This window comes from Hyperolius riggenbachi, chromosome 2 (genome assembly GCF_040937935.1).
Source record: "Hyperolius riggenbachi isolate aHypRig1 chromosome 2, aHypRig1.pri, whole genome shotgun sequence".
Classification (NCBI taxonomy): domain Eukaryota; kingdom Metazoa; phylum Chordata; class Amphibia; order Anura; family Hyperoliidae; genus Hyperolius; species Hyperolius riggenbachi.
The window spans coordinates 147,391,024-147,410,971 of NC_090647.1; the positions used below are offsets into that span (position 1 = coordinate 147,391,024).

A 19,948-nucleotide genomic window follows, 5' to 3' on the forward strand; every position below is an offset into this window, starting at 1 on the left:
TATGAGCACGCGTGGGAAGCCTCACCTTCAAGGCGGCGGAACGGCGCCTTGGAGGTTGCCTGCGGCCACACTAAGCCGAAAGCGCCCGCTCTCATCAGATCGCGGAAGCTAAGCGGCTTCAGGCCTGGTTAGTAGCTGCATGGGAGACCGGCTATGAACCCCAGGTGCTGCAGGCGTTTTTTTGGGTTTGAGGCCCAATGGCTATGAGCACGCGTGGGAAGCCTCACCTTCAAGGCGCCGGAACGGCTCCTTGGAGGTTGCCTGCGGCCACACTAAGCCGAAAGCGCACGCTCTCGTCAGATTGCGGAAGCTAAGCGGCTTCAGGCCTGGTTAGTAGCTGCATGGGAGACCGGCTGTGAACCCCAGGTGCTGCAGGCGTTTTTTTGGGTTTGAGACCCAATGGCTATGAGCACGCGTGGGAAGCCTCACCTTCAAGGCGCCGGAACGGCGCCGTGGAGGTTGCCTGCGGCCACACTAAGCCGAAAGCGCCCGCTCTCGTCAGATTGCGGAAGCTAAGCGGCTTCAGGCCTGGTTAGTAGCTGCATGGGAGACCGGCTGTGAACCCCAGGTGCTGCAGGCGTTTTTTTGGGTTTGAGGCCCAATGGCTATGAGCACGCGTGGGAAGCCTCACCTTCAAGGCGCCGGAACGGCGCCGTGGAGGTTGCCTGCGGCCACACTAAGCCGAAAGCGCCCGCTCTCGTCAGATCGCGGAAGCTAAGCGGCTTCAGGCCTGGTTAGTAGCTGCATGGGAGACCGGCTGTGAACCCCAGGTGCTGCAGGCGTTTTTTTGGGTTTGAGGCCCAATGGCTATGAGCACGCGTGGGAAGCCTCACCTTCAAGGCGCCGGAACGGCGCCTTGGAGGTTGCCTGCGGCCACACTAAGCCGAAAGCGCCCGCTCTCGTTAGATCGCGGAAGCTAAGCGCCTTCAGGCCTGGTTAGTAGCTGCATGGGAGACCGGCTGTGAACCCCAGGTGCTGCAGGCGTTTTTTTGGGTTTGAGGCCCAATGGCTATGAGCACGCGTGGGAAGCCTCACCTTCAAGGCGGCGGAACGGCGCCTTGGAGGTTGCCTGCGGCCACACTAAGCCGAAAGCGCCCGCTCTCGTCAGATCGCGGAAGCTAAGCGGCTTCAGGCCTGGTTAGTAGCTGCATGGGAGACCGGCTATGAACCCCAGGTGCTGCAGGCGTTTTTTTGGGTTTGAGGCCCAATGGCTATGAGCACGCGTGGGAAGCCTCACCTTCAAGGCGCCGGAACGGCGCCTTGGAGGTTGCCTGCGGCCACACTAAGCCGAAAGCGCCTGCTCTCGTCAGATCGCAGAAGCTAAGCGACTTCAGGCCTGGTTAGTAGCTGCATGGGAGACTGGCTGTGAACCCCAGGTGCTGCAGACGTTTTTTTGGGTTTGAGGCCCAATGGCTATGAGCACGCGTGGGAAGCCTCACCTTCAAGGCGCCGGAACGGCGCCTTGGAGCCTGCCTGCGGCCACACTAAGCCGAAAGCGCCCGCTCTCGTCAGATCGCGGAAGCTAAGCGGCTTCAGGCCTGGTTAGTAGCTGCATGGGAGACCGGCTGTGAACCCCAGGTGCTGCAGGCGTTTTTTTGGGTTTGAGGCCCAATGGCTATGAGCACGCGTGGGAAGCCTCACCTTCAAGGCGCCGGAACGGCGCCTTGGAGGTTACCTGCGGCCACACTAAGCCGAAAGCGCCCGCTATCGTCAGATCGCGGAAGCTAAGCGGCTTCAGGCCTGGTTAGTAGCTGCATGGGAGACCGGCTGTGAACCCCAGGTGCTGCAGGTGTTTTTTTGGGTTTGAGGCCCAATGGCTATGAGCACGCGTGGGAAGCCTCACCTTCAAGGCGCCGGAACGGCGCATTGGAGGTTGCCTGCGGCCACACTAAGCCGAAAGCGCCCGCTCTCGTCAGATCGCGGAAGCTAAGCGGCTTCAGGCCTGGTTAGTAGCTGCATGGGAGACCGGCTGTGAACCCCAGGTGCTGCAGGCGTTTTTTGGGGTTTGAGGCCCAATGGCTATGAGCACGCGTGGGAAGCCTCGCCTTGGAGGTTGCCTGCGGCCACACTAAGCCGAAAGCGCCCGCTCTCGTCAGATCGCGGAAGCTAAGCGGCTTCAGGCCTGGTTAGTAGCTGCATGGGAGACCAGCTGTGAACCCCAGGTGCTGCAGGCGTTTTTTTGGGTTTGAGGCCCAATGGCTATGAGCACGCGTGGGAAGCCTCACCTTCAAGGCGCCGGAACGGCGCTTTGGAGGTGGCCTGCGGCCGCACTAAGCCGAAAGCGCCCGCTCTCGTCAGATCGCGGAAGCTAAGCGGCTTCAGGCCTGGTTAGTAGCTGCATGGGAGACCGGCTGTGAACCCCAGGTGCTGCAGGCGTTTTTTTGGGTTTGAGGCCCAATGGCTATGAGCACGCGTGGGAAGCCTCACCTTCAAGACGCCGGAACGGCGCCTTGGAGGTTGCCTGCGGCCACACTAAGCCGAAAGCGCCCACTCTCGTCAGACTGCGGAAGCTAAGCGGCTTCAGGCCTGGTTAGTAGCTACATGGGAGACCGGCTGTGAACCCCAGGTGCTGCAGGAGTTTTCTTGGGTTTGAGGCCCAATGGCTATGAGCACGCGTGGGAAGCCTCACCTTCAAGGCGCCGGAACGGCGCCTTGGAGGTTGCTTGCGGCCACACTAAGCCGAAAGCGCCCGCTCTCGTCAGACCGTGGAAGCTAAGCGGCTTCAGGCCTGGTTAGTAGCTGCATGGGAGACCGGCTGTGAACCACAGGTGCTGCAGGCGGTTTTTTGGGTTTGAGGCCCAATGGCTATGAGCACGCGTGGGAAGCCTCACCTTCAAGGCGCCGGAATAGCGCCTTGGAGGTTGCCTGTGGCCACACTAAGCCGAAAGCGCCCGCTCTCGTCAGATCGCGGAAGCTAAGTGGCTTCAGGCCTGGTTAGTAGCTGCATGGGAGACCGGCTATGAACCCCAGGTGCTGCAGGCGTTTTTTTGGGTTTGAGGCCCAATGGCTATGAGCACGCGTGGGAAGCCTCACCTTCAAGGCACCGGAACGGCGCCTTGGAGGTTACCTGCGGTCACACTAAGCCGAAAGCGCCCGCTCTCGTCAGATCGCGGAAGCTAAGCGGCTTCAGGCCTGGTTAGTAGCTGCATGGGAAACCGGCTGTGAACCCCAGGTGCTGCAGGTGTTTTTTTGGGTTTGAGGCCCAATGGCTATGAGCACGCGTGGGAAGCACCTGGGGTTCACAGCCGGTCTCCCATGCAGCTACTAACCAGGCCTGAAGCCGCTTAGCTTCCACGGTCTGACGAGAGCGGGCGCTTTCGGCTTAGTGTGGCCGCAGGCAACCTCCAAGGCGCCGTTCCGCCGCCTTGAAAGTGAGGCTTCCCACGCGTGCTCATAGCCATTGGGCCTCAAACCCAAAAAAACGCCTGCAGCACCTGGGGTTCACAGCCGGTCTCCCATGCAGCTACTAACCAGGCCTGAAGCCGCTTAGCTTCCGCGATCTGACGAGAGCGGGCGCTTTCGGCTTAGTGTGGCCGCAGGCAACCTCCAAGGCGCCGTTCCGGCGCCTTGAAGGTGAGGTTTCCCCACGCGTGCTCATAGCCATTGGGCCTCAAACCCAAAAAAACGCCTGCAGCACCTGGGGTTCACAGCCGGTCTCCCATGCAGCTACTAACCAGGCCTGAAGCCGCTTAGCTTCCACGATCTGACGAGAGCGGGTGCTTTCGGCTTAGTGTGGCCGCAGGCAACCTCCAGGGCGCCGTTCCGGCGCCTTGAAGGTGAGGCTTCCCACGCGTGCTCATAGCCATTGGGCCTCAAACCCAAAAAAAGCCTGCAGCACCTGGAGATCACAGCCGGTCTCCCATGCAGCTACTAACCAGGCCTGAAGCCGCTTAGCTTCCGCGATCTGACGAGAGCGGGCGCTTTCGGCTTAGTGTGGCCGCAGGCAAACTCCATGGCGCCGTTCCGGCGCCTTGAAGGTGAGGCTTCCCACGCGTGCTCATAGCCATTGGGCCTCAAACCCAAAAAACCGCCTGCAGCACCTGGGATTCACAGCCGGTCTCCCATGCAGCTACTAACCAGGCCTGAAGCCGCTTAGCTTCCGCGATCTGACGAGAGCGGGCGCTTTCGGCTTAGAGTGGCCGCAGGCAACCTCCAGGGCGCCGTTCCGGCGCCTTGAAGGTGAGGCTTCCCACGCGTGCTCATAGCCATTGGGCCTCAAACCCAAAAAAACGCCTGCAGCACCTGGGGTTCACAGGCGGTCTCCCATGCAGCTACTAACCAGGCCTGAAGCCGCTTAGCTTCCGCGATCTGACGCTTTCGGCTTAGTGTGGCCGCAGGCAACCTACAAGGTGCCGTTCCGGCCCCTTGAAGGTGAGGCTTCCCACGCGTGCTCATAGCCATTGGGCCTCAAACCCAAAAAACCGCCTGCAGCACCTGGGGTTCACAGCCGGTCTCCCATGCAGCTACTAACCAGGCCTGAAGCCGCTTAGCTTCCGCAATCTGATGAGAGCGGGTGCTTTCGGCTTAGTGTGGCCGCAGGCAACCTCCAGGGCGCCGTTCCGGCGCCTTGAAGGTGAGGCTTCCCACGCGTGCTCATAGCCATTGGGCCTCAAACCCAAAAAAACGCCTGCAGCACCTGGGGGTCACAGCCGGTCTCCCATGCAGCTACTAACCAGGCCTGAAGCCGCTTAGCTTCCGCGATCTGACAAGAGCGGGCGCTTTCGGCTTAGTGTGGCCGCAGGCAACCTCCAGGGCGCCGTTCCGGCGCCTTGAAGGTGAGGCTTCCCACGCGTGCTCATTGCCATTGTGCCTCAAACCCAAAAAAACGCCTGCAGCACCTGGGGTTCACAGCCTGTCTCCCATGCAGCTACTAACCAGGCCTGAAGCCGCTTAGCTTCCGCGATCTGACGAGAGCGGGCGCTTTCGGCTTAGTGTGGCCGCAGGAAACCTCCAGGGCGCCGTTAGGGCGCCTTGAAGGTGAGGCTTCCCACGCGTGCTCATAGCCATTGGGCCTCAAACCCAAAAAAACACCTGCAGCACCTGGGGTTCACAGCCAGTCTCCCATGCAGCTACTAACCAGGCCTGAAGCCGCTTAGCTTCCACGATCTGACGAGAGCGGGCGCTTTCTGCTTAGTGTGGCCGCAGGCAACCTCCAAGGCGCCGTTCCGGCGCCTTGAAGGTGAGGCTTCCCACGCGTGCTCATAGCCATTGGGCCTCAAACCCAAAAAAACGCCTGCAGCACCTGGGGTTCACAGCCGGTCTCCCATGCAGCTACTAACCAGGCCTGAAGCCGCTCAGCTTCCGCGATCTGACGAGAGCGGGCGCTTTCGGCTTAGTGTGGCCGCAGGCAACCTCCAGGGCGCCGTTCGGGCGCCTTGAAGGTGAGGCTTCCCACGCGTGCTCATAGCCATTGGGCCTCAAACCCAAAAAAACGCCTGCAGCACCTGGGGTTCACAGCCAGTCTCCCATGCAGCTACTAACCAGGCCTGAAGCCGCTTAGCTTCCGCGATCTGACGAGAGCGGGCGCTTACAGCTTAGTGTGGCCGCAGGCAACCTCCAGGTGAGGCTTCCCACGCGTGCTCATAGCCATTGGGCCTCAAACGACGAGAGCGGGCGCTTATAGCTTAGTGTGGCCGCAGGCAACCTCCAGGTGAGGCTTCCCACGCGTGCTCATAGCCATTGGGCCTCAAACCCAAAAAAACACCTGCAGCACCTGGGGTTCACAGCCGGTCTCCCATGCAGCTACTAACCAGGCCTGAAGTCGCTTAGCTTCCGCGATCTGACGAGAGCGGGTGCTTTCGGCTTAGTGTGGCCACAGGCACCCTCCAGGGCACCGTTCCGGCGCCTTGAAGGTGAGGCTTCCCACGCGTGCTCATAGCCATTGGGCCTCAAACCCAAAAAAACAACTGCAGCACCTGGGGTTCACAGCCGGTCTCCCATGCAGCTACTAACCAGGCCTGAAGCCGCTTAGCTTCCGCGATCTGACGCTTTCGACTTAGTGTGGCCACAGGCAACCTCCAGGGCGCCTTTCCGGCGCCTTGAAGGTGAGGCTTCCCACGCGTGCTCATAGCCATTGGGCCTCAAACCCAAAAAAACGCCTGCAGCACCTGGGGTTCACAGCCGGTCTCCCATGCAGCTACTAACCAGGCCTGAAGCCGCTTAGCTTCCGCGATCTGACGAGAGCGGGCGCTTTCGGCTTAGTGTGGCCGCAGGCAACCTCCAAGGCGCCGTTCCGGCGCCTTGAAGGTGAGGCTTCCCAAGCGTGCTCATAGCCATTGGGCCTCAAACCCAAAAAAACGCCTGCAGCACCTGGGGTTCACAGCCGGTCTCCCATGCAGCTACTAACCAGGCCTGAAGCCGCTTAGCTTCCGCAATCTGACGAGAGCGGGCGCTTTCGGCTTAGTGTGGCCGCAGGCAACCTCCAGGGCGCCGTTCCGGCGCCTTGAAGGTGAGGCTTCCCACGCGTGCTCATAGCCATTGGGCCTCAAACCCAAAAAAACGCCTGCAGCACCTGGGGTTCACAGCCGGTCTCCCATGCAGCTACTAAACAGGCCTGAAGCCGCTTAGCTTCCGCGATCTGACGAGAGCGGGCGCTTTCGGCTTAGAGTGGCCACAGGCAACCTCCAAGGCGCCGTTCCGGCGCCTTGAAGGTGAGGCTTCCCACGCGTGCTCATAGCCATTGGGCCTCAAACCCAAAAAAACGCCTGCAGCACCTGGGGTTCACAGCCGGTCTCCCATGCAGCTACTAACCAGGCCTGAAGCCGCTTAGCTTCCGCGATTTGACGAGAGCGGGCGCTTTCGGCTTAGTGTGGCCGCAGGCAAACTCCAAGGCGCCGTTCCGGCACCTTGAAGGTGAGGCTTCCCACGCGTGCTCATAGCCATTGGGCCTCAAACCCAAAAAAACGCTTGCAGCACCTGGGGTTCACAGCTGGTCTCCCATGCAGCTACTAACCAGGCCTGAAGCCACTTAGCTTCCGCGATCTGACGAGAGTGGGCGCTTTCGGCTTAGTGTGGCCGCAGGCAACCTCCAAGGCGCCGTTCCGGCGCCTTGAAGGTGAGGCTTCCCACGCTTGCTCATAGCTATTGGGCCTCAAACCCAAAAAAACACCTGCAGCACCTGGGGTTCACAGCCGGTCTCCCATGCAGCAACTAACCAGGCCTGAAGCCGCTTAGCTTCCGCGATCTGACGAGAGCAGGCGCTTTCGGCTTAGTGTGGCCGCAGGCAACCTCCACGGCGCCGTTCCGGCGCCTTGAAGGTGAGGCTTCCCACGCGTGCTCATAGCCATTGGGCCTCAAACCCAAAAAAACACCTGCAGCACCTGAGGTTCACAGCCGGTCTCCCATGCTGCTACTAACCAGGCCTGAAGCCGCTTAGCTTCTGCGATCTGACGAGAGCGGGCGCTTTTGGCTTAGTGTGGCCGCAGGGAACCTCCAAGGCGCCGTTCCGGCGCCTTGAAGGTGAGGCTTCCCAAGCGTGCTCATAGCCATTGGGCCTCAAACCCAAAAAAACACCTGCAGCACCTGGGGTTTACAGCCGGTCTCCCATGCAGCTACTAACCAGGCCTGAAGCCGCTTAGCTTCCGCGATCTGACGAGAGCGGGCGCTTTCGGCTTAGTGTGGCCGCAGGCAACCTCCAAGGCGCCGTTCCGGCGCCTTGAAGGCGAGGCTTCCCACGCGTGCTCATAGCCATTGGGCCTCAAACCCAAAAAAACGCCTGCAGCACCTGGGGTTCACAGCCGGTCTCCCATGCAGCTACTAACCAGGCCTGAAGCCGCTTAGCTTCCGCGATATGACGAAAGCGGGCGCTTTCGGCTTAGTGTGGCCGCAGGCAACCTCCAGGGCGCCGTTCCGGCGCCTTGAAGGTGAGGCTTCCCACGCGTGCTCATAGCCATTGGGCCTCAAACCCAAAAAAACGCCTGCAGCACCTGGGGTTCACAGCCGGTCTCCCATGGAGCTACTAACCAGGCCTGAAGCCGCTTAGCTTCCGCGATCTGACGAGAGCAGGCGCTTTCGGCTTAGTGTGGCCGCAGGCAACTTCCAGGGCGCCGTTACGGCGCCTTGAAGGTGAGGCTTCCCACGCGTGCTCATAGCCATTGGGCCTCAAACCCAAAAAAACGCCTGCAGCACCTGGGGTTCACAGCCGGTCTCCCATGCAGCTACTAACCAGGCCTGAAGCCGCTTAGTTTCCGCAATCTGACGCTTTCGGCTTAGTGTGGCCGCAGGCACCCTCCAGGGCGCCGTTCCGGCGCCTTGAAGATGAGGCTTCCCACGCGTGCTCATAGCCATTGGGCCTCAAACCCAAAAAAACGCCTGCAGCACCTGGGGTTCACAGCCGGTCTCCCATGCAGCTACTAACCAGGCCTGAAGCCGCTTAACTTCCGCGATCTGATGAGAGCGGGCGCTTTCGGCTTAGTGTGGCCGCAGGCAACCTCCAGGGCGCCGTTCCGGCGCCTTGAAGGTGAGGCTTCCCACGCGTGCTCATAGCCATTGGGCCTCAAACCCAAAAAAACGCCTGCAGCACCTGCGGTTCACAGCCGGTCTCCCATGCAGCTACTAACCAGGCCTGAAGCCGCTTAGCTTCCACGATCTGACGAGAGCGGGCGCTTTCGGCTTAGTTTGGCCACAGGCAACCTCCAAGGTGAGGCTTCCCACGCGTGCTCATAGCCATTGGGCCTCAAACCCAAAAAAACGCCTGCAGCACCTGGGGTTCACAGCCGGTCTCCCATGCAGCTACTAACCAGGCCTGAAGCCGCTTAGCTTCCACGATCTGACGAGAGCGGGCGCTTTCGGCTTAGTGTCGCCGCAGGCAACCTCTAAGGCGCCGTTCCGGCGCCTTGAAGGTGAGGCTTCCCACGCGTGCTCATAGCCATTGGGCCTCAAACCCAAAAAAACGCCTGCAGCACCTGGGGATCACAGCCGGTCTCCCATGCAGCTACTAACCAGGCCTGAAGCCGCTTAGCTTCCGCGATCTGACGAGAGCGGGCGCTTTCGGCTTAGTGTGGCCGCAGGCAACCTCCAGGGCGCCGTTCCGGCGCCTTGAAGGTGAGGCTTCCCACGCGTGCTCATAGCCATTGGGCCTCAAACCCCAAAAAAGCCTGCAGCACCTGGGGTTCACAGCCGGTCTCCCATGCAGCTACTAACCAGGCCTGAAGCCGCTTAGCTTCCGCGATCCGACGAGAGCGGGCGCTTTCGGCTTAGTGTGGCCGCAGGCAACCTCCAGGGTGCCGTTCCGGCGCCTTGAAGGTGAGGCTTCCCACGCGTGCTCATAGCCATTGGGCCTCAAACCCAAAAAAATGCCTGCAGCACCTGGGGTTCACAGCCGGTCTCCCATGCAGCTATTAACCAGGCCTGAAAACGCTTAGCTTCCGCAATCTGACGAGAGCGGGCGCTTTCTGCTTAGTGTGGCCGCAGGTAACCTCCAAGGCGCCGTTCCGGCGCCTTGAAGGTGAGGCTTCCCACGCGTGCTCATAGCCATTGGGCCTCAAACCTAAAAAAACACCTGCAGCACCTGGGGTTCACAGCCGGTCTCCCATGCAGCTACTAACCAGGCCTGAAGCCGCTTAGCTTCCGCGATCTGACGAGAGCGGGCGCTTTCGGCTTAGTGTGGCCGCAGGCAACCTCCAAGGCGCCGTTCCGGCGCCTTGAAGGTGAGGCTTCCCACGCGTGCTCATAGCCATTGGGCCTCAAACCCAAAAAAACGCCTGCAGCACCTGGGGTTCACAGCCGGTCTCCCATGCAGCTACTAACCAGGCCTGAAGCCGCTTAGCTTCCGCGACCTGACGAGAGCGGGCGCTTTCGGCTTAGTGTGGCCGCAGGCAACCTCCAAGGCGCCATTCCGGCGCCTTGAAGGTGAGGCTTCCGACGCGTGCTCATAGCCATTGGGCCTCAAACCCAAAAAAACACCTGCAGCACCTGGGGTTCACAGCCGGTCTCCCATGCAGCTACTAACCAGGCCTGAAGCCGCTTAGCTTCCGCGATCTGACGAGAGCGGGCGCTTTCGGCTTAGTGTGGCCACAGGCAACCTCCAAGGCGCCGTTCCGGCGCCTTGGAGGTGAGGCTTCCCACGCGTGCTCATAGCCATTGGGCCTCAAACCCAAAAAAACGCCTGCAGCACCTGGGGTTCACAGCCGGTCTCCCATGCAGCTACTAACCAGGCCTGAAGCCGCTTAGCTTCCGTGATCTGCCGAGAGCGCGCACTTTCAGCTTAGTGTGGCCGCAGGCAACCTCCAAGGCGCCGTTCCGGCGCCTTGAAGGTGAGGCTTCCCACGCGTGCTCATAGCCATTGGGCCTCAAACCCAAAAAAACGCCTGCAGCACCTGGGGTTCACAGCCGGTCTCCCATGCAGCTACTAACCAGGCCTGAAGCCGCTTAGCTTCCGCGATCTGACGAGAGCGGGCGCTTTCGGCTTAGTGTGGCCGCAGGCAACCTCCAAGGCGCCGTTCCGGCGCCTTGAAGGTGAGGCTTCCCACGCGTGCTCATAGCCATTGGGCCTCAAACCCAAAAAACGCCTGCAGCACCTGGGGTTCACAGCCGGTCTCCCATGCAGCTACTAACCAGGCCTGAAGCCGCTTAGCTTCCGCAATCTGACGAGAGCGGGCACTTTCGGCTTAGTGTGGCCGCAGGCAACCTCCAAGGCGCCGTTCCGGCGCCTTGAAGGTGAGGCTTCCCACGCGTGCTCATAGCCATTGGGCCTCAAACCCAAAAAAACGCCTGCAGCACCTGGGGTTCACAGCCGGTCTCCCATGCAGCTACTAACCAGGCATGAAGCCGCTTAGCTTCCGCGATCTGACGAAAGCGGGCGCTTTCGGCTTAGTGTGGCCGCAGGCAACCTCCAAGGCGCCGTTCCGGCGCCTTGAAGGTGAGGCTTCCCACGCGTGCTCATAGCCATTGGGCCTCAAACCCAAAAAAACGCCTGCAGCACCTGGGGTTCACAGCCGGTCTCCCATGCAGCTACTAACCAGGCCTGAAGCCGCTTAGCTTCCGCGATCTGACGAGATCGGGCGCTTTCGGCTTAGTGTGGCCACAGGCAACCTCCAAGGCGCCGTTCTGGCGCCTTGAAGGTGAGGCTTCCCACGCGTGCTCATAGCCATTGGGCCTCAAACCCAAAAAAACGCCTGCAGCACCTGGGGTTCACAGCCGGTCTCCCATGCAGCTACTAACCAGGCATGAAGCCGCTTAGCTTCCGCGATCTGACGAAAGCAGGCGCTTTCGGCTTAGTGTGGCCGCAGGCAACCTCCAAGGCGCCGTTCCGGCGCCTTGAAGGTGAGGCTTCCCACGCGTGCTCATAGCCATTGGGCCTCAAACCCAAAACAACGCCTGCAGCACCTGGGGTTCACAGCCGGTCTCCCATGCAGCTACTAACCAGGCCTGATGCCGCTTAGCTTCCGCGATCTGACAAGAGCGGGCGCTTTCGGCTTAGTGTGGCCGCAGGCAACCTCCAGGGCGCCGTTCCGGCGCCTTGAAGGTGAGGCTTCCCACGCGTGCTTATAGCCATTGGGCCTCAAACCCAAAACAACGCCTGCAGCACCTGGGGTTCACAGCCGGTCTCCCATGCAGCTACTAACCAGGCCTGAAGCCGCTTAGCTTCCGCAATCTGACGAGAGCGGGCGCTTTCGGCTTAGTGTGGCCGCAGGCAACCTCCAGGGCGCCGTTCCGGCGCCTTGAAGGTGAGGCTTCCCACGCGTGCTCATAGCCATTGGGCCTCAAACCCAAAACAATGCCTGCAGCACCTGGGGTTCACAGCCGGTCTCCCATGCAGCTACTAACCAGGCCTGAAGCCGCTTAGCTTCCGCGATCTGATGAGAGCGGGCGCTTTCGGCTTAGTGTGGCCGCAGGCAACCTCCAAGGCGCCGTTCCGGCGCCTTGAAGGTGAGGCTTCCCACGCGTGCTCATAGCCATTGGGCCTCAAACCCAAAACAACGCCTGCAGCACCTGGGGTTCACAGCCGGTCTCCCATGCAGCTACTAACCAGGCCTGAAGCCGCTTAGCTTCCGCGATCTGACGAGAGCGGGCGCTTTCGGCTTAGTGTGGCCGCAGGCAACCTCCAGGGCGCCGTTCCGGCGCCTTGAAGGTGAGGCTTCCCACGCGTGCTCATAGCCATTGGGCCTCAAACCCAAAACAATGCCTGCAGCACCTGGGGTTCACAGCCGGTCTCCCATGCAGCTACTAACCAGGCCTGAAGCCGCTTAGCTTCCGCTATCTGACGAGAGCGGGCGCTTTCGGCTTAGTGTGGCCGCAGGCAACCTCCAAGGCGCCGTTCCGGTGCCTTGAAGGTGAGGCTTCCCACGCGTGCTCATAGCCATTGGGCCTCAAACCCAAAAAAACGCCTGCAGCACCTGGGGTTCACAGCCGGTCTCCCATGCAGCTACTAACCAGGCCTGAAGCCGCTTAGCTTCCGTGATCTGCCGAGAGCGCGCACTTTCAGCTTAGTGTGGCCGCAGGCAACCTCCAAGGCGCCGTTCCGGCGCCTTGAAGGTGAGGCTTCCCACGCGTGCTCATAGCCATTGGGCCTCAAACCCAAAAAAACGCCTGCAGCACCTGGGGTTCACAGCCGGTCTCCCATGCAGCTACTAACCAGGCCTGAAGCCGCTTAGCTTCCGCGATCTGACGAGAGCGGGCGCTTTCGGCTTAGTGTGGCCGCAGGCAACCTCCAGGGCGCCGTTCCGGCGCCTTGAAGGTGAGGCTTCCCACGCGTGCTCATAGCCATTGGGCCTCAAACCCAAAAAAACGCCTGCAGCACCTGGGGTTCACAGCCGGTCTCCCATGCAGCTACTAACCAGGCCTGAAGCCACTTAGCTTCCGCGATCTGACGAGAGCGGGCGCTTTCGGCTTAGTGTGGCCGCAGGCAACCTCCAAGGCGCCGTTCCGGCGCCTTGAAGGTGAGGCTTCCCACGCGTGCTCATAGCCATTGGGCCTCAAACCCAAAAAACGCCTGCAGCACCTGGGGTTCACAGCCGGTCTCCCATGCAGCTACTAACCAGGCCTGAAGCCGCTTAGCTTCCGCGATCTGACGAGAGCGGGCGCTTTCGGCTTAGTGTGGCCGCAGGCAACCTCCAGGGCGCCGTTCCGGCGCCTTGAAGGTGAGGCTTCCCACGCGTGCTCATAGCCATTGGGCCTCAAACCCAAAACAATGCCTGCAGCACCTGGGGTTCACAGCCGGTCTCCCATGCAGCTACTAACCAGGCCTGAAGCCGCTTAGCTTCCGCTATCTGACGAGAGCGGGCGCTTTCGGCTTAGTGTGGCCGCAGGCAACCTCCAACGCGCCGTTCCGGTGCCTTGAAGGTGAGGCTTGCCACGCGTGCTCATAGCCATTGGGCCTCAAACCCAAAAAAACGCCTGCAGCACCTGGGGTTCACAGCCGGTCTCCCATGCAGCTACTAACCAGGCCTGAAGCCGCTTAGCTTCCGTGATCTGCCGAGAGCGCGCACTTTCAGCTTAGTGTGGCCGCAGGCAACCTCCAAGGCGCCGTTCCGGCGCCTTGAAGGTGAGGCTTCCCACGCGTGCTCATAGCCATTGGGCCTCAAACCCAAAAAAACACCTGCAGCACCTGGGGTTCACAGCCGGTCTCCCATGCAGCTACTAACCAGGCCTGAAGCCGCTTAGCTTCCGCGATCTGACGAGAGCGGGCGCTTTCGGCTTAGTGTGGCCGCAGGCAACCTCCAGGGCGCCGTTCCGGCGCCTTGAAGGTGAGGCTTCCCACGCGTGCTCATAGCCATTGGGCCTCAAACCCAAAAAAACACCTGCAGCACCTGGGGTTCACAGCCGGTCTCCCATGCAGCTACTAACCAGGCCTGAAGCCACTTAGCTTCCGCGATCTGACGAGAGCGGGCGCTTTCGGCTTAGTGTGGCCGCAGGCAACCTCCAAGGCGCCGTTCCGGCGCCTTGAAGGTGAGGCTTCCCACGCGTGCTCATAGCCATTGGGCCTCAAACCCAAAAAACGCCTGCAGCACCTGGGGTTCACAGCCGGTCTCCCATGCAGCTACTAACCAGGCCTGAAGCCGCTTAGCTTCCGCAATCTGACGAGAGCGGGCGCTTTCGGCTTAGTGTGGCCGCAGGCAACCTCCAAGGCGCCGTTCCGGCGCCTTGAAGGTGAGGCTTCCCACGCGTGCTCATAGCCATTGGGCCTCAAACCCAAAAAAACACCTGCAGCACCTGGGGTTCACAGCCGGTCTCCCATGCAGCTACTAACCAGGCATGAAGCCGCTTAGCTTCCGCGATCTGACGAAAGCGGGCGCTTTCGGCTTAGTGTGGCCGCAGGCAACCTCCAAGGCGCCGTTCCGGCGCCTTGAAGGTGAGGCTTCCCACGCGTGCTCATAGCCATTGGGCCTCAAACCCAAAAAAACGCCTGCAGCACCTGGGGTTCACAGCCGGTCTCCCATGCAGCTACTTACCAGGCCTGAAGCCGCTTAGCTTCCGCGATCTGACGAGATCGGGCGCTTTCGGCTTAGTGTGGCCACAGGCAACCTCCAAGGCGCCGTTCTGGCGCCTTGAAGGTGAGGCTTCCCACGCGTGCTCATAGCCATTGGGCCTCAAACCCAAAAAAACGCCTGCAGCACCTGGGGTTCACAGCCGGTCTCCCATGCAGCTACTAACCAGGCATGAAGCCGCTTAGCTTCCGCGATCTGACGAAAGCGGGCGCTTTCGGCTTAGTGTGGCCGCAGGCAACCTCCAAGGCGCCGTTCCGGCGCCTTGAAGGTGAGGTTTCCCACGCGTGCTCATAGCCATTGGGCCTCAAACCCAAAACAACGCCTGCAGCACCTGGGGTTCACAGCCGGTCTCCCATGCAGCTACTAACCAGGCCTGATGCCGCTTAGCTTCCGCGATCTGACAAGAGCGGGCGCTTTCGGCTTAGTGTGGCCGCAGGCAACCTCCAGGGCGCCGTTCCGGCGCCTTGAAGGTGAGGCTTTCCACGCGTGCTCATAGCCATTGGGCCTCAAACCCAAAACAACGCCTGCAGCACCTGGGGTTCACAGCCGGTCTCCCATGCAGCTACTAACCAGGCCTGAAGCCGCTTAGCTTCCGCGATCTGACGAGAGCGGGCGCTTTCGGCTTAGTGTGGCCGCAGGCAACCTCCAGGGCGCCGTTCCGGCGCCTTGAAGGTGAGGCTTCCCACGCGTGCTCATAGCCATTGGGCCTCAAACCCAAAACAATGCCTGCAGCACCTGGGGTTCACAGCCGGTCTCCCATGCAGCTACTAACCAGGCCTGAAGCCGCTTAGCTTCCGCGATCTGATGAGAGCGGACGCTTTCGGCTTAGTGTGGCCGCAGGCAACCTCCAAGGCGCCGTTCCGGCGCCTTGAAGGTGAGGCTTCCCACGCGTGCTCATAGCCATTGGGCCTCAAACCCAAAACAACGCCTGCAGCACCTGGGGTTCACAGCCGGTCTCCCATGCAGCTACTAACCAGGCCTGAAGCCGCTTAGCTTCCGCGATCTGACGAGAGCGGGCGCTTTCGGCTTAGTGTGGCCGCAGGCAACCTCCAGGGCGCCGTTCCGGCGCCTTGAAGGTGAGGCTTCCCACGCGTGCTCATAGCCATTGGGCCTCAAACCCAAAACAATGCCTGCAGCACCTGGGGTTCACAGCCGGTCTCCCATGCAGCTACTAACCAGGCCTGAAGCCGCTTAGCTTCCGCTATCTGACGAGAGCGGGCGCTTTCGGCTTAGTGTGGCCGCAGGCAACCTCCAAGGCGCCGTTCCGGTGCCTTGAAGGTGAGGCTTCCCACGCGTGCTCATAGCCATTGGGCCTCAAACCCAAAACAACGCCTGCAGCACCTGGGGTTCACAGCCGGTCTCCCATGCAGCTACTAACCAGGCCTGAAGCCGCTTAGCTTCCGCGATCTGACGAGAGCGGGCGCTTTCGGCTTAGTGTGGCCGCAGGCAACCTCCAGGGCGCCGTTCCGGCGCCTTGAAGGTGAGGCTTCCCACGCGTGCTCATAGCCATTGGGCCTCAAACCCAAAACAATGCCTGCAGCACCTGGGGTTCACAGCCAGTCTCCCATGCAGCTACTAACCAGGCCTGAAGCCGCTTAGCTTCCGCGATCTGACGAGAGCGGGCGCTTTCGGCTTAGTGTGGCCGCAGGCAACCTCCAAGGCGCCGTTCCGGCGCCTTGAAGGTGAGGCTTCCCACGCGTGCTCATAGCCATTGGGCCTCAAACCCAAAACAACGCCTGCAGCACCTGGGGTTCACAGCCGGTCTCCCATGCAGCTACTAACCAGGCCTGAAGCCGCTTAGCTTCCGCGATCTGACGAGAGCGGGCGCTTTCGGCTTAGTGTGGCCGCAGGCAACCTCCAGGGCGCCGTTCCGGCGCCTTGAAGGTGAGGCTTCCCACGCGTGCTCATAGCCATTGGGCCTCAAACCCAAAACAATGCCTGCAGCACCTGGGGTTCACAGCCGGTCTCCCATGCAGCTACTAACCAGGCCTGAAGCCGCTTAGCTTCCGCGATCTGACGAGAGCGGGCGCTTTCGGCTTAGTGTGGCCGCAGGCAACCTCCAAGGCGCCGTTCCGGCGCCTTGAAGGTGAGGCTTCCCACGCGTGCTCATAGCCATTGGGCCTCAAACCCAAAACAACGCCTGCAGCACCTGGGGTTCACAGCCGGTCTCCCATGCAGCTACTAACCAGGCCTGAAGCCGCTTAGCTTCCGCGATCTGACGAGAGCGGGCGCTTTCGGCTTAGTGTGGCCGCAGGCAACCTCCAAGGCGCCGTTCCGGCGCCTTGAAGGTGAGGCTTCCCACGCGTGCTCATAGCCATTGGGCCTCAAACCCAAAACAACGCCTGCAGCACCTGGGGTTCACAGCCGGTCTCCCATGCAGCTACTAACCAGGCCTGAAGCCGCTTAGCTTCCGCGATCTGACGAGAGCGGGCGCTTTCGGCTTAGTGTGGCCGCAGGCAACCTCCAGGGCGCCGTTCCGGCGCCTTGAAGGTGAGGCTTCCCACGCGTGCTCATAGCCATTGGGCCTCAAACCCAAAACAATGCCTGCAGCACCTGGGGTTCACAGCCGGTCTCCCATGCAGCTACTAACCAAGCCTGAAGCCGCTTAGCTTCCGCGATCTGACGAGAGCGGGCGCTTTCGGCTTAGTGTGGCCGCAGGCAACCTCCAGGGCGCCGTTCCGGCGCCTTGAAGGTGAGGCTTCCCACGCGTGCTCATAGCCATTGGGCCTCAAACCCAAAACAATACCTGCAGCACCTGGGGTTCACAGCCGGTCTCCCATGCAGCTACTAACCAGGCCTGAAGCCGCTTAGCTTCCGCGATCTGACGAGAGCGGGCGCTTTCGGCTTAGTGTGGCCGCAGGCAACCTCCAAGGCGCCGTTCCGGCGCCTTGAAGGTGAGGCTTCCCACGCGTGCTCATAGCCATTGGGCCTCAAACCCAAAACAACGCCTGCAGCACCTGGGGTTCACAGCCGGTCTCCCATGCAGCTACTAACCAGGCCTGAAGCCGCTTAGCTTCCGCGATCTGACGAGAGCGGGCGCTTTCGGCTTAGTGTGGCCGCAGGCAACCTCCAGGGCGCCGTTCCGGCGCCTTGAAGGTGAGGCTTCCCACGCGTGCTCATAGCCATTGGGCCTCAAACCCAAAACAATGCCTGCAGCACCTGGGGCTCACAGCCGGTCTCCCATGCAGCTACTAACCAGGCCTGAAGCCGCTTAGCTTCCGCGATCTGACGAGAGCGGGCGCTTCCGGCTTAGTGTGGCCGCAGGCAACCTCCAAGGCGCCGTTCCGGCGCCTTGAAGGTGAGGCTTCCCACGCGTGCTCATAGCCATTGGGCCTCAAACCCAAAACAACGCCTGCAGCACCTGGGGTTCACAGCCGGTCTCCCATGCAGCTACTAACCAGGCCTGAAGCCGCTTAGCTTCCGCGATCTGACGAGAGCGGGCGCTTTCGGCTTAGTGTGGCCGCAGGCAACCTCCAGGGCGCCGTTCCGGTGCCTTGAAGGTGAGGCTTCCCACGCGTGCTCATAGCCATTGGGCCTCAAACCCAAAACAATGCCTGCAGCACCTGGGGTTCACAGCCGGTCTCCCATGCAGCTACTAACCAGGCCTGAAGCCGCTTAGCTTCCGCTATCTGACGAGAGCGGGCGCTTTCGGCTTAGTGTGGCCGCAGGTAACCTCCAAGGCGCCGTTCCGACGCCTTGAAGGTGAGGCTTCCCACGCGTGCTCATAGCCATTGGGCCTCAAACCCAAAACAACGCCTGCAGCACCTGGGGTTCACAGCCGGTCTCCCATGCAGCTACTAACCAGGCCTGAAGCCGCTTAGCTTCCGCGATCTGACGAGAGCGGGCGCTTGCGGCTTAGTGTGGCCGCAGGCAACCCCCAGGGTGCCGATCCGGCGCCTTGAAGGTGAGGCTTCCCACGCGTGCTCATAGCCATTGGGCCTCAAACCCAAAACAATGCCTGCAGCACCTGGGGTTCACAGCCGGTCTCCCATGCAGCTACTAACCAGGCCTGAAGCCGCTTAGCTTCCGCGATCTGACGAGAGCGGGCGCTTTCGGCTTAGTGTGGCCGCAGGCAACCTCCAGGGCGCCGTTCCGGCGCCTTGAAGGTGAGGCTTCCCACGCGTGCTCATAGCCATTGGGCCTCAAACCCAAAACAATGCCTGCAGCACCTGGGGTTCACAGCCGGTCTCCCATGCAGCTACTAACCAGGCCTGAAGCCGCTTAGCTTCCGCGATCTGACGAGAGCGGGCGCTTTCGGCTTAGTGTGGCCGCAGGCAACTTCCAGGGCGCCGTTCCGGCGCCTTGAAGGTGAGGCTTCCCACGCGTGCTCATAGCCATTGGGCCTCAAACCCAAAACAATGCCTGCAGCACCTGGGGTTCACAGCCGGTCTCCCATGCAGCTACTAACCAGGCCTGAAGCCGCTTAGCTTCCGCAATCTGACGAGAGCGGGCGCTTTCGGCTTAGTGTGGCCGCAGGCAACCTCCAAGGCGCCGTTCCGGCGCCTTGAAGGTGAGGCTTCCCACGCGTGCTCATAGCCATTGGGCCTCAAACCCAAAACAACGCCTGCAGCACCTGGGGTTCACAGCCGGTCTCCCATGCAGCTACTAACCAGGCCTGAAGCCGCTTAGCTTCCGCGATCTGACGAGAGCGGGCGCTTTAGGCTTAGTGTGGCCGCAGGCAACCTCCAGGGCGCCGTTCCGACGCCTTGAAGGTGAGGCTTCCCACGCGTGCTCATAGCCATTGGGCCTCAAACCCAAAACAATGCCTGCAGCACCTGGGGTTCACAGCCGGTCTCCCATGCAGCTACTAACCAGGCCTGAAGCCGCTTAGCTTCCGCGATCTGACGAGAGTGGGCGCTTTCGGCTTAGTGTGGCCGCAGGCAACCTCCAAGGCGCCGTTCCGGCGCCTTGAAGGTAAGGCTTCCCACGCGTGCTCATAGCCATTGGGCCTCAAACCCAAAACAACGTCTGCAGCACCTGGGGTTCACAGCCGGTCTCCCATGCAGCTACTAACCAGGCCTGAAGCCGCTTAGCTTCCGCGATCTGACGAGAGCGGGCGCTTTCGGCTTAGTGTGGCCGCAGGCAACCTCCAGGGCGCCGTTCCGGCGCCTTGAAGGTGAGGCTTCCCACGCGTGCTCATAGCCATTGGGCCTCAAACCCAAAACAATGCCTGCAGCACCTGGGGTTCACAGCCAGTCTCCCATGCAGCTACTAACCAGGCCTGAAGCCGCTTAGCTTCCGCGATCTGACGAGAGCGGGCGCTTTCGGCTTAGTGTGGCCGCAGGCAACCTCCAAGGCGCCGTTCCGGCGCCTTGAAGGTGAGGCTTCCCACGCGTGCTCATAGCCATTGGGCCTCAAACCCAAAACAACGCCTGCAGCACCTGGGGTTCACAGCCGGTCTCCCATGCAGCTACTAACCAGGCCTGAAGCCGCTTAGCTTCCGCGATCTGACGAGAGCGGGCGCTTTCAGCTTAGTGTGGCCGCAGGCAACCTCCAGGTCGCCGTTCCGACGCCTTGAAGGT

The 19,948-nt window shown here is 61.3% G+C and overlaps 29 non-coding genes and 68 pseudogenes across 29 annotated transcripts; 16 read left to right on the plus strand and 81 right to left on the minus strand.

Annotated features, from left to right (window-relative positions):
* Positions 1-57: 57 nt before the first annotated feature.
* LOC137556819 (5S ribosomal RNA) lies at positions 58-176 on the plus strand. The gene has a single exon (XR_011029457.1). It is a non-coding gene; the product is annotated as a 5S ribosomal RNA (ribosomal RNA).
* Positions 177-259: 83 nt separating this feature from the next.
* On the plus strand, positions 260-378 carry LOC137549708 (5S ribosomal RNA; annotated as a pseudogene).
* An 83-nt stretch (positions 379-461) lies between these two features.
* LOC137558821 (5S ribosomal RNA) lies at positions 462-580 on the plus strand (annotated as a pseudogene).
* An 83-nt stretch (positions 581-663) lies between these two features.
* LOC137554680 (5S ribosomal RNA) lies at positions 664-782 on the plus strand. The gene has a single exon (XR_011027427.1). It is a non-coding gene; the product is annotated as a 5S ribosomal RNA (ribosomal RNA).
* An 83-nt stretch (positions 783-865) lies between these two features.
* Positions 866-984, plus strand: LOC137547729 (5S ribosomal RNA; annotated as a pseudogene).
* An 83-nt stretch (positions 985-1,067) lies between these two features.
* Positions 1,068-1,186, plus strand: LOC137557742 (5S ribosomal RNA; annotated as a pseudogene).
* Positions 1,187-1,269: 83 nt separating this feature from the next.
* Positions 1,270-1,388, plus strand: LOC137551528 (5S ribosomal RNA; annotated as a pseudogene).
* An 83-nt stretch (positions 1,389-1,471) lies between these two features.
* LOC137554681 (5S ribosomal RNA) lies at positions 1,472-1,590 on the plus strand. The gene has a single exon (XR_011027428.1). It is a non-coding gene; the product is annotated as a 5S ribosomal RNA (ribosomal RNA).
* An 83-nt stretch (positions 1,591-1,673) lies between these two features.
* LOC137549160 (5S ribosomal RNA) lies at positions 1,674-1,792 on the plus strand (annotated as a pseudogene).
* An 83-nt stretch (positions 1,793-1,875) lies between these two features.
* Positions 1,876-1,994, plus strand: LOC137554682 (5S ribosomal RNA). Its single transcript, XR_011027429.1, has one exon. It is a non-coding gene; the product is annotated as a 5S ribosomal RNA (ribosomal RNA).
* A 61-nt stretch (positions 1,995-2,055) lies between these two features.
* LOC137549985 (5S ribosomal RNA) lies at positions 2,056-2,174 on the plus strand. Its single transcript, XR_011026873.1, has one exon. It is a non-coding gene; the product is annotated as a 5S ribosomal RNA (ribosomal RNA).
* An 83-nt stretch (positions 2,175-2,257) lies between these two features.
* LOC137558267 (5S ribosomal RNA) lies at positions 2,258-2,376 on the plus strand (annotated as a pseudogene).
* Positions 2,377-2,459: 83 nt separating this feature from the next.
* Positions 2,460-2,578, plus strand: LOC137553280 (5S ribosomal RNA; annotated as a pseudogene).
* An 83-nt stretch (positions 2,579-2,661) lies between these two features.
* On the plus strand, positions 2,662-2,780 carry LOC137550911 (5S ribosomal RNA; annotated as a pseudogene).
* Positions 2,781-2,863: 83 nt separating this feature from the next.
* Positions 2,864-2,982, plus strand: LOC137549030 (5S ribosomal RNA; annotated as a pseudogene).
* An 83-nt stretch (positions 2,983-3,065) lies between these two features.
* Positions 3,066-3,184, plus strand: LOC137558769 (5S ribosomal RNA; annotated as a pseudogene).
* A 36-nt stretch (positions 3,185-3,220) lies between these two features.
* LOC137554417 (5S ribosomal RNA) lies at positions 3,221-3,339 on the minus strand (annotated as a pseudogene).
* An 83-nt stretch (positions 3,340-3,422) lies between these two features.
* Positions 3,423-3,541, minus strand: LOC137554683 (5S ribosomal RNA). The gene has a single exon (XR_011027430.1). It is a non-coding gene; the product is annotated as a 5S ribosomal RNA (ribosomal RNA).
* Positions 3,542-3,625: 84 nt separating this feature from the next.
* On the minus strand, positions 3,626-3,744 carry LOC137557056 (5S ribosomal RNA; annotated as a pseudogene).
* An 82-nt stretch (positions 3,745-3,826) lies between these two features.
* Positions 3,827-3,945, minus strand: LOC137558751 (5S ribosomal RNA; annotated as a pseudogene).
* Positions 3,946-4,028: 83 nt separating this feature from the next.
* Positions 4,029-4,147, minus strand: LOC137557232 (5S ribosomal RNA; annotated as a pseudogene).
* An 83-nt stretch (positions 4,148-4,230) lies between these two features.
* On the minus strand, positions 4,231-4,339 carry LOC137554596 (5S ribosomal RNA; annotated as a pseudogene).
* Positions 4,340-4,422: 83 nt separating this feature from the next.
* On the minus strand, positions 4,423-4,541 carry LOC137556625 (5S ribosomal RNA). Its single transcript, XR_011029267.1, has one exon. It is a non-coding gene; the product is annotated as a 5S ribosomal RNA (ribosomal RNA).
* Positions 4,542-4,624: 83 nt separating this feature from the next.
* LOC137551256 (5S ribosomal RNA) lies at positions 4,625-4,743 on the minus strand (annotated as a pseudogene).
* An 83-nt stretch (positions 4,744-4,826) lies between these two features.
* Positions 4,827-4,945, minus strand: LOC137550949 (5S ribosomal RNA; annotated as a pseudogene).
* Positions 4,946-5,028: 83 nt separating this feature from the next.
* Positions 5,029-5,147, minus strand: LOC137552692 (5S ribosomal RNA; annotated as a pseudogene).
* Positions 5,148-5,230: 83 nt separating this feature from the next.
* LOC137547821 (5S ribosomal RNA) lies at positions 5,231-5,349 on the minus strand (annotated as a pseudogene).
* Positions 5,350-5,432: 83 nt separating this feature from the next.
* Positions 5,433-5,551, minus strand: LOC137548466 (5S ribosomal RNA; annotated as a pseudogene).
* A 150-nt stretch (positions 5,552-5,701) lies between these two features.
* On the minus strand, positions 5,702-5,820 carry LOC137548222 (5S ribosomal RNA; annotated as a pseudogene).
* Positions 5,821-6,095: 275 nt separating this feature from the next.
* LOC137554684 (5S ribosomal RNA) lies at positions 6,096-6,214 on the minus strand. The gene has a single exon (XR_011027431.1). It is a non-coding gene; the product is annotated as a 5S ribosomal RNA (ribosomal RNA).
* An 83-nt stretch (positions 6,215-6,297) lies between these two features.
* On the minus strand, positions 6,298-6,416 carry LOC137558823 (5S ribosomal RNA; annotated as a pseudogene).
* An 83-nt stretch (positions 6,417-6,499) lies between these two features.
* Positions 6,500-6,618, minus strand: LOC137548933 (5S ribosomal RNA; annotated as a pseudogene).
* Positions 6,619-6,701: 83 nt separating this feature from the next.
* Positions 6,702-6,820, minus strand: LOC137547932 (5S ribosomal RNA; annotated as a pseudogene).
* Positions 6,821-6,903: 83 nt separating this feature from the next.
* Positions 6,904-7,022, minus strand: LOC137551819 (5S ribosomal RNA; annotated as a pseudogene).
* Positions 7,023-7,105: 83 nt separating this feature from the next.
* On the minus strand, positions 7,106-7,224 carry LOC137550844 (5S ribosomal RNA; annotated as a pseudogene).
* An 83-nt stretch (positions 7,225-7,307) lies between these two features.
* Positions 7,308-7,426, minus strand: LOC137552725 (5S ribosomal RNA; annotated as a pseudogene).
* Positions 7,427-7,509: 83 nt separating this feature from the next.
* LOC137559326 (5S ribosomal RNA) lies at positions 7,510-7,628 on the minus strand (annotated as a pseudogene).
* Positions 7,629-7,711: 83 nt separating this feature from the next.
* LOC137548967 (5S ribosomal RNA) lies at positions 7,712-7,830 on the minus strand (annotated as a pseudogene).
* An 83-nt stretch (positions 7,831-7,913) lies between these two features.
* Positions 7,914-8,032, minus strand: LOC137558885 (5S ribosomal RNA; annotated as a pseudogene).
* A 275-nt stretch (positions 8,033-8,307) lies between these two features.
* On the minus strand, positions 8,308-8,426 carry LOC137556571 (5S ribosomal RNA). The gene has a single exon (XR_011029215.1). It is a non-coding gene; the product is annotated as a 5S ribosomal RNA (ribosomal RNA).
* Positions 8,427-8,509: 83 nt separating this feature from the next.
* LOC137550584 (5S ribosomal RNA) lies at positions 8,510-8,628 on the minus strand (annotated as a pseudogene).
* A 61-nt stretch (positions 8,629-8,689) lies between these two features.
* LOC137548373 (5S ribosomal RNA) lies at positions 8,690-8,808 on the minus strand (annotated as a pseudogene).
* An 83-nt stretch (positions 8,809-8,891) lies between these two features.
* On the minus strand, positions 8,892-9,010 carry LOC137548228 (5S ribosomal RNA; annotated as a pseudogene).
* Positions 9,011-9,092: 82 nt separating this feature from the next.
* Positions 9,093-9,211, minus strand: LOC137556591 (5S ribosomal RNA). The gene has a single exon (XR_011029234.1). It is a non-coding gene; the product is annotated as a 5S ribosomal RNA (ribosomal RNA).
* An 83-nt stretch (positions 9,212-9,294) lies between these two features.
* Positions 9,295-9,413, minus strand: LOC137554253 (5S ribosomal RNA; annotated as a pseudogene).
* An 83-nt stretch (positions 9,414-9,496) lies between these two features.
* Positions 9,497-9,615, minus strand: LOC137557350 (5S ribosomal RNA; annotated as a pseudogene).
* An 83-nt stretch (positions 9,616-9,698) lies between these two features.
* Positions 9,699-9,817, minus strand: LOC137558188 (5S ribosomal RNA; annotated as a pseudogene).
* Positions 9,818-9,900: 83 nt separating this feature from the next.
* On the minus strand, positions 9,901-10,019 carry LOC137558902 (5S ribosomal RNA; annotated as a pseudogene).
* An 83-nt stretch (positions 10,020-10,102) lies between these two features.
* LOC137553603 (5S ribosomal RNA) lies at positions 10,103-10,221 on the minus strand (annotated as a pseudogene).
* Positions 10,222-10,304: 83 nt separating this feature from the next.
* LOC137554686 (5S ribosomal RNA) lies at positions 10,305-10,423 on the minus strand. Its single transcript, XR_011027433.1, has one exon. It is a non-coding gene; the product is annotated as a 5S ribosomal RNA (ribosomal RNA).
* Positions 10,424-10,505: 82 nt separating this feature from the next.
* On the minus strand, positions 10,506-10,624 carry LOC137548350 (5S ribosomal RNA; annotated as a pseudogene).
* An 83-nt stretch (positions 10,625-10,707) lies between these two features.
* On the minus strand, positions 10,708-10,826 carry LOC137550023 (5S ribosomal RNA; annotated as a pseudogene).
* Positions 10,827-10,909: 83 nt separating this feature from the next.
* On the minus strand, positions 10,910-11,028 carry LOC137547851 (5S ribosomal RNA; annotated as a pseudogene).
* Positions 11,029-11,111: 83 nt separating this feature from the next.
* LOC137551736 (5S ribosomal RNA) lies at positions 11,112-11,230 on the minus strand (annotated as a pseudogene).
* Positions 11,231-11,313: 83 nt separating this feature from the next.
* On the minus strand, positions 11,314-11,432 carry LOC137549925 (5S ribosomal RNA; annotated as a pseudogene).
* An 83-nt stretch (positions 11,433-11,515) lies between these two features.
* On the minus strand, positions 11,516-11,634 carry LOC137558824 (5S ribosomal RNA; annotated as a pseudogene).
* Positions 11,635-11,717: 83 nt separating this feature from the next.
* LOC137557035 (5S ribosomal RNA) lies at positions 11,718-11,836 on the minus strand. The gene has a single exon (XR_011029521.1). It is a non-coding gene; the product is annotated as a 5S ribosomal RNA (ribosomal RNA).
* An 83-nt stretch (positions 11,837-11,919) lies between these two features.
* On the minus strand, positions 11,920-12,038 carry LOC137554687 (5S ribosomal RNA). Its single transcript, XR_011027434.1, has one exon. It is a non-coding gene; the product is annotated as a 5S ribosomal RNA (ribosomal RNA).
* An 83-nt stretch (positions 12,039-12,121) lies between these two features.
* On the minus strand, positions 12,122-12,240 carry LOC137558872 (5S ribosomal RNA; annotated as a pseudogene).
* An 83-nt stretch (positions 12,241-12,323) lies between these two features.
* Positions 12,324-12,442, minus strand: LOC137553604 (5S ribosomal RNA; annotated as a pseudogene).
* Positions 12,443-12,525: 83 nt separating this feature from the next.
* LOC137554688 (5S ribosomal RNA) lies at positions 12,526-12,644 on the minus strand. The gene has a single exon (XR_011027435.1). It is a non-coding gene; the product is annotated as a 5S ribosomal RNA (ribosomal RNA).
* Positions 12,645-12,727: 83 nt separating this feature from the next.
* LOC137558067 (5S ribosomal RNA) lies at positions 12,728-12,846 on the minus strand (annotated as a pseudogene).
* Positions 12,847-12,928: 82 nt separating this feature from the next.
* On the minus strand, positions 12,929-13,047 carry LOC137554689 (5S ribosomal RNA). Its single transcript, XR_011027436.1, has one exon. It is a non-coding gene; the product is annotated as a 5S ribosomal RNA (ribosomal RNA).
* An 83-nt stretch (positions 13,048-13,130) lies between these two features.
* Positions 13,131-13,249, minus strand: LOC137558873 (5S ribosomal RNA; annotated as a pseudogene).
* Positions 13,250-13,332: 83 nt separating this feature from the next.
* LOC137553605 (5S ribosomal RNA) lies at positions 13,333-13,451 on the minus strand (annotated as a pseudogene).
* An 83-nt stretch (positions 13,452-13,534) lies between these two features.
* On the minus strand, positions 13,535-13,653 carry LOC137557351 (5S ribosomal RNA; annotated as a pseudogene).
* Positions 13,654-13,736: 83 nt separating this feature from the next.
* On the minus strand, positions 13,737-13,855 carry LOC137547721 (5S ribosomal RNA; annotated as a pseudogene).
* An 82-nt stretch (positions 13,856-13,937) lies between these two features.
* Positions 13,938-14,056, minus strand: LOC137558825 (5S ribosomal RNA; annotated as a pseudogene).
* Positions 14,057-14,139: 83 nt separating this feature from the next.
* LOC137551558 (5S ribosomal RNA) lies at positions 14,140-14,258 on the minus strand (annotated as a pseudogene).
* Positions 14,259-14,341: 83 nt separating this feature from the next.
* On the minus strand, positions 14,342-14,460 carry LOC137548754 (5S ribosomal RNA; annotated as a pseudogene).
* An 83-nt stretch (positions 14,461-14,543) lies between these two features.
* Positions 14,544-14,662, minus strand: LOC137550024 (5S ribosomal RNA; annotated as a pseudogene).
* Positions 14,663-14,745: 83 nt separating this feature from the next.
* Positions 14,746-14,864, minus strand: LOC137549926 (5S ribosomal RNA; annotated as a pseudogene).
* An 83-nt stretch (positions 14,865-14,947) lies between these two features.
* On the minus strand, positions 14,948-15,066 carry LOC137554690 (5S ribosomal RNA). Its single transcript, XR_011027437.1, has one exon. It is a non-coding gene; the product is annotated as a 5S ribosomal RNA (ribosomal RNA).
* An 83-nt stretch (positions 15,067-15,149) lies between these two features.
* LOC137556859 (5S ribosomal RNA) lies at positions 15,150-15,268 on the minus strand. Its single transcript, XR_011029497.1, has one exon. It is a non-coding gene; the product is annotated as a 5S ribosomal RNA (ribosomal RNA).
* An 83-nt stretch (positions 15,269-15,351) lies between these two features.
* Positions 15,352-15,470, minus strand: LOC137554691 (5S ribosomal RNA). Its single transcript, XR_011027438.1, has one exon. It is a non-coding gene; the product is annotated as a 5S ribosomal RNA (ribosomal RNA).
* An 83-nt stretch (positions 15,471-15,553) lies between these two features.
* Positions 15,554-15,672, minus strand: LOC137558874 (5S ribosomal RNA; annotated as a pseudogene).
* Positions 15,673-15,755: 83 nt separating this feature from the next.
* On the minus strand, positions 15,756-15,874 carry LOC137554692 (5S ribosomal RNA). Its single transcript, XR_011027439.1, has one exon. It is a non-coding gene; the product is annotated as a 5S ribosomal RNA (ribosomal RNA).
* Positions 15,875-15,957: 83 nt separating this feature from the next.
* Positions 15,958-16,076, minus strand: LOC137557668 (5S ribosomal RNA; annotated as a pseudogene).
* Positions 16,077-16,159: 83 nt separating this feature from the next.
* On the minus strand, positions 16,160-16,278 carry LOC137554693 (5S ribosomal RNA). Its single transcript, XR_011027440.1, has one exon. It is a non-coding gene; the product is annotated as a 5S ribosomal RNA (ribosomal RNA).
* Positions 16,279-16,361: 83 nt separating this feature from the next.
* Positions 16,362-16,480, minus strand: LOC137557261 (5S ribosomal RNA). Its single transcript, XR_011029545.1, has one exon. It is a non-coding gene; the product is annotated as a 5S ribosomal RNA (ribosomal RNA).
* An 83-nt stretch (positions 16,481-16,563) lies between these two features.
* Positions 16,564-16,682, minus strand: LOC137554694 (5S ribosomal RNA). The gene has a single exon (XR_011027441.1). It is a non-coding gene; the product is annotated as a 5S ribosomal RNA (ribosomal RNA).
* Positions 16,683-16,765: 83 nt separating this feature from the next.
* LOC137554695 (5S ribosomal RNA) lies at positions 16,766-16,884 on the minus strand. The gene has a single exon (XR_011027442.1). It is a non-coding gene; the product is annotated as a 5S ribosomal RNA (ribosomal RNA).
* An 83-nt stretch (positions 16,885-16,967) lies between these two features.
* Positions 16,968-17,086, minus strand: LOC137556872 (5S ribosomal RNA; annotated as a pseudogene).
* Positions 17,087-17,169: 83 nt separating this feature from the next.
* Positions 17,170-17,288, minus strand: LOC137556832 (5S ribosomal RNA). The gene has a single exon (XR_011029470.1). It is a non-coding gene; the product is annotated as a 5S ribosomal RNA (ribosomal RNA).
* Positions 17,289-17,371: 83 nt separating this feature from the next.
* On the minus strand, positions 17,372-17,490 carry LOC137554697 (5S ribosomal RNA). The gene has a single exon (XR_011027444.1). It is a non-coding gene; the product is annotated as a 5S ribosomal RNA (ribosomal RNA).
* Positions 17,491-17,573: 83 nt separating this feature from the next.
* LOC137556686 (5S ribosomal RNA) lies at positions 17,574-17,692 on the minus strand. Its single transcript, XR_011029326.1, has one exon. It is a non-coding gene; the product is annotated as a 5S ribosomal RNA (ribosomal RNA).
* Positions 17,693-17,775: 83 nt separating this feature from the next.
* LOC137554698 (5S ribosomal RNA) lies at positions 17,776-17,894 on the minus strand. Its single transcript, XR_011027445.1, has one exon. It is a non-coding gene; the product is annotated as a 5S ribosomal RNA (ribosomal RNA).
* An 83-nt stretch (positions 17,895-17,977) lies between these two features.
* Positions 17,978-18,096, minus strand: LOC137548801 (5S ribosomal RNA; annotated as a pseudogene).
* Positions 18,097-18,179: 83 nt separating this feature from the next.
* LOC137556916 (5S ribosomal RNA) lies at positions 18,180-18,298 on the minus strand (annotated as a pseudogene).
* Positions 18,299-18,381: 83 nt separating this feature from the next.
* Positions 18,382-18,500, minus strand: LOC137557273 (5S ribosomal RNA). The gene has a single exon (XR_011029547.1). It is a non-coding gene; the product is annotated as a 5S ribosomal RNA (ribosomal RNA).
* An 83-nt stretch (positions 18,501-18,583) lies between these two features.
* On the minus strand, positions 18,584-18,702 carry LOC137557285 (5S ribosomal RNA). Its single transcript, XR_011029548.1, has one exon. It is a non-coding gene; the product is annotated as a 5S ribosomal RNA (ribosomal RNA).
* An 83-nt stretch (positions 18,703-18,785) lies between these two features.
* On the minus strand, positions 18,786-18,904 carry LOC137558121 (5S ribosomal RNA; annotated as a pseudogene).
* Positions 18,905-18,987: 83 nt separating this feature from the next.
* LOC137557530 (5S ribosomal RNA) lies at positions 18,988-19,106 on the minus strand (annotated as a pseudogene).
* Positions 19,107-19,189: 83 nt separating this feature from the next.
* Positions 19,190-19,308, minus strand: LOC137547535 (5S ribosomal RNA; annotated as a pseudogene).
* Positions 19,309-19,391: 83 nt separating this feature from the next.
* Positions 19,392-19,510, minus strand: LOC137558460 (5S ribosomal RNA; annotated as a pseudogene).
* An 83-nt stretch (positions 19,511-19,593) lies between these two features.
* Positions 19,594-19,712, minus strand: LOC137557670 (5S ribosomal RNA; annotated as a pseudogene).
* Positions 19,713-19,795: 83 nt separating this feature from the next.
* On the minus strand, positions 19,796-19,914 carry LOC137557119 (5S ribosomal RNA; annotated as a pseudogene).
* Positions 19,915-19,948: the final 34 nt, after the last annotated feature.